A 5,059-nucleotide genomic window follows, 5' to 3' on the forward strand; every position below is an offset into this window, starting at 1 on the left:
AGAACAATTTTGGACTATAACTGATTGCAAATACTTTTACAGAAGAATTAAAGTAAAACAGTAACTGTCTATGGATTACAAATACTTAAAATGGCCATAATTAAAAATCTGATGGGTTCAATATAATGATGCAATTGACAAGGAAATTTGGTTATTTGTGTGGCATATAACATTTTAACATAATACTCAAAATTATGCCTGATAATATATTAGATTTCTAGAAATGTCATATATTTTTGAATCACTGATTAATAAAAAATAACATATCCATAAATATAACTTAAAGGAGGGTAAGCATCACTTATTTGACAATGCTTCCCATATAATTTAACATATCAAATTAGCCTAATCAGTTTAATATCTCTCTTTTACAAAGTGAGAAATAATTCTTTGAGCTTTTCAGGGGCTCAACTGGAAAATCTCAAAGTTAATTTGAGGTCAAAAAGGCTTAATTTAGAATTTGATTTGGGGAAGTTTGTCAAAAATGTCAAAAAGTTTAAAACACTTGATTAAATATGATCTTGGTTATCTAGTTAACCAAAATGACAATAAAAGATTTTAAAGGCAAATACAGAAGGTTACATGATTGTGAATAAAAACTTAGCTCTTTTAATATTGATAAAACTCACTTTTCTTTTGTAATCAATCACCTAATAAAAGACAATGTGAAGCACAAGAAATGATATTGACAAGACACAAATTTTTGTTTCCTAGTCCAATTACTTAAAAGATAAGGAAAACTGTTCTCATTCTTAGACCAATACTCTAAGAAAACTTTGTCATTTTAACAGAGAAGTCTAAATTCTACTTTTGCATCAATGTATAGTATCCATGGGGGATTGGTTCCAGGACCCCCTGCAGATATGAAGATCTGTGAATGCTCAAGTCCCTTATATAAAATGGCATAGTATTTGCATATAACCTATGCACATCCTCCTGTATACTTTAAATCATCTCTACATTATGTATAATACCTAATACAATGCCTACACATCACTTCATTTGTGTGGATTCAACATAGTACTTGGGGCCAGGCGTGGTGGCTCACACCTATAATCCTAGCACTCTGGGAGGCCAAGGCGGATGGATTGCTTGAGCTCAGGAGTTCAAGACCAGCCTGAGCAAGAGCAAGACCCCCGCCTCTACTAAAAATAGAAAGAAATTAGCCAAACGACTAAAAATAGAAAAAATTAGCTGGGCATGGTGGTGCATGCTTGTAGTCCCAGCTACCCGGGAGGCTGAGGCAGGAAGATTGCTTGAGCCCAGGAGTTTGAGGTTGCTGTGAGCTAAGCTGACGCCATGGCACTCTAGCTCAGGCAACAAAGTGAAACACTGTCTCAAAAAAAAAAAAAAAGAAAAAGAAATAAAACTTGGCATATGGCAAATTTAAGTTTTGCTCTTTGGAAATTTGTGCAATTTTTTCCCCAAATACTTTTGATACTTGGTTGAATACAAGGGCCAACTATCTTACTAAAACTAATTTCTGATAAAAACCTAATAAATGAATCTATCCAATTTCAGATAGCTTTGGCCACACAAGAAAAAATTTCCACCCTTTTACAAACTCTTTTATTTTTTACTTCCATGACTTAAATGCATCAAGCCATTAAATAATTCATTTTTACTGTGCATTCTGCTCTTAGGCTGGATTTATAGTTTCATGGCCTTAAATATCTAGCAGAGACAACACAAACCTGTCTGACCAACAAACCCAGGTAAAAATGTATGTCTATATTATATTTAATGCTGACAATTCTAAAGACATGCCTATTTTTCAACAATTTTAAAACTAGCTTTTATTTACCAAAGATTATACCAGCTCACAAGAACTTAAAAAAACATTTGGGTCAGTTTCTATTTTTCTGAGAGTTTTATGACTAGTTAAGTTATTTGAATACTCATTTATCCCTGAGCCAATTTCGGTATTTTAGTTTGCTAATACCATCAGAGGTAGAAAAATATCATGTATGCATAACATAAAAACACAGACACACACACATATATACACATATATAAACATACAGACAGATGCAACCAGATATTATGGCCTTATGACTTTTCTCTTTCTTTCTTTCCTTTTTTTAAAGACAGAGCCTCGCTATGTTGCCCAGGCTGAATTCAAACTCCTTTACTCAAGCAATTTTCCTGCCTCAACCTCCTGAGTAGCTGGGAGTACAGGTGTGTGCCACTACACTTGGCTGGCTTTTCATTTTAAAAATTTAGTCATAAGGCAGTAAAATAGAGTAATATAAACTCATTGGTTTATCTCCACTTTATATTTTTATCGAAATCGTGTTTCTTATGAAAATGGGACAAGTTGAATTTACCTACTCAATAAAGGTTAAACCTTTTTTTACCAGTATTTGTGGAAAAGTCTTTTAAGATTTTTTAAATTGTCCAGTTTCCAAATCATTCCTTCTTTTTTTTTCTTTTCAGCCTTAGGTGCTTGTTTTTGAAGAGCCCCTAGGTTCCTAGGGACTAAGGGGTTGGAATGGGAAGGAAAGGGTTTGGCAGAGGTGAACAGAGTTGGTTGAGCATATAGTTAACAGGGGTTAAAAAGAGGGGTTTCAGGTGACAGAGAAGTTCCCATCAGAGAAACAGGATCCAATAGAGAATAGAGAAGACTCACAGAGAGCCAGGAAAAAGAGACTTTCAGCCCAGGGAGTCAGGGAATAATCCTCACTCAGAATAAGGAACCAGGAAGATCTTCCAGCCCAGGAGGTACCTTTCAAAAGAAGCCTGAAACTCTAACACAGAGTCAGAACTCATACCTTAGGAGTCAAAATCTTTTATTACCAGCTTCAACACACATTTGTCTGAAGCAATTGTTCAGGAGTCTGATTCACCAAGGAGCAGTGCAGGACCAGTAGTTGGAAAATTACTAAGAGGAAATCTCAGGGCTAAGTGAGATTCTGGCTAAACCAACACAATAGGATTCTTGCTGAAAACAGGCCAGAGTGACAAGACATTACCTGGGGGATGGCGAAAGATGAGGAACCTGATCAGATATTAAGGAAGAGAGGTTCTTGCTAAACTGACTTAGCAGGGTTTTTTGCTAAAACTGGATTTTATAAGGAAGTGCCCAGATAGACCTAGCAGAAGATTCAGAAGGCTGACCAAAGTTTGGCCAAGCAAAGAATCTTTATCATAGTAAAGTGTGAATGAATATATGATTTTGAGTCTCTGTGACATCACTGATGACCTCTATCTATAAACATGGGCAAGTCACTTACACATTCTGAGAATGTTTCAACAAGTGTCAAATGGAGATGATAAGACTTTTTGCCCTAGTTACTTAGGTTAATTATAGGTACTTGGGAAAGTACTTGTAAACTATAAAAATTGGAATACAGAGAGGCTAAATGGCGTGCCCATGGCCTCACAACTTGTGGGATAGGGGTATCAGTAACCTAGATTTTAACTCGCACAGTATGACTCCAGAACTCACAACCACTAATTTAACCCTCCTGTTCAAAATTTCAGTGCTTTGAGATAAAGGACTACAAATAATCAAATCTAAATGTAACCGGAGTGTCCTTCTAAAACAGTTTGTTAAAATTTTTAGGACACAAGTAGAAACTGTAAAAAGTGCCATTTTACAGTTTTTCTCTCTCAAGATCCTTTTTGGCTAAACATTTCCTTTAATCTGAAAGATTTCCCTGAATAGGCCTCCAATGCAAATGAAGTCCGCATCTTATTGATAGGGAAAACAAACTAGTAACTTTAACTAAATGTACTTTAATGTTACATTATCTTTAGTAGAACTGAGCAAGAGTTTTATGTTAGCCTGTGTTACTTTTTTTGATCAGGAAAAATTTCTTTTCTCTCATGAATTTAGACTGCTTTCACCTGCATTTTCCAAAGCTAATTACCCAAGAGATGTTCTGAAATAGAACACCTCCATAATCAAATTTGGGAAACAACTCCCTCTATATTTCTCCTCTTGGGAGATTTATAATACACATTAGCATATATCAAAAGCTCTGAGACATCCTATGATAAAAAACCCTATTTAAGGCCGGGCACTGTGGCTCATGCCTGTAATCCTAGCACTCTGGGAGCCCCGAGGTGGTAGGATTGCCTGAGGTCAGGAGTTAGAGACCAGCCTGAGCAAAAGCGAGACCCCCTTCTCTACTAAAAATAGAAAAACTAGCTGGGTGTGGTGGTGCACGTCTGTAGTGCCAGCTACTCGGGAGGCTGAGGCAGGAGGATTGCTTGAGCCCAGGAATTTGAGGTTGCTGTGAGCTAGGCTGATGCCATGGCACGCTAGCCTGGGCAACAGAGGGAGACTGTCTCAAAAAAAAAAAAAAAAAAAAAAAAAAAATCCTATTTAACCTCCTTTCACCAACATTTCAAAAACTCATTAACCATAGAATCCTGCAAAGCAAGTGTCTCAAAGGGCACTCTTTAGCATAACTTGTTGCTTCTTTTTGTGAGTATGATTGCTGTCCAGAAAGTATCCAGCCATGTAATATGAAAATTACATATTAACAATGGCTGGATACTTTCTGGACAGCCCCATATGTATTTTTGTTTGAAAACTTGCTGATACCTCAAAGACTACAGTTAAGAGGTTCATGACTGGTCCAATGACAGTGGGTTATCAGCACTTATTAACATTAGTGTCACTAAAGTTGATATATATCCACCCCCTGCTAAATTTGACTGGCTTAAAAAAAAAGAGGTTCCTTCAATTGAAGTGATTATAAAAGTGGAATTGGGCAAGACTGGGTAAAATTCAACATCAACTGTGTTGTTGATGTCTTTCTGCATATGCTATCAAGAGAAAATACCCTCAACACTGAAAAATGTACTGATATTCAAGGCTGGTCCATTTTGACATGAGGGCCTCCAGCCAAACCATTTTAGGCAAAGCTGGTGAAAGGAAGTAGAAATTCCTTCCTGTTGACAATCATTCTGTAAAGCAGAATTGGCTGGAATCAGAAATGTGGACTCAGAAATCAGGCCTAATTGATGCAGAAAAGCATTTGACAAAATCCAACACCCATTAATGGGGGAAGAAAACCCCAAATCTCAGCAAACTAAAAATAGAGGGAAA

The sequence above is a fragment of the Eulemur rufifrons genome, chromosome 19 (genome assembly GCF_041146395.1).
Source record: "Eulemur rufifrons isolate Redbay chromosome 19, OSU_ERuf_1, whole genome shotgun sequence".
In the NCBI taxonomy this organism is placed as follows: Eukaryota; Metazoa; Chordata; class Mammalia; order Primates; family Lemuridae; genus Eulemur; species Eulemur rufifrons.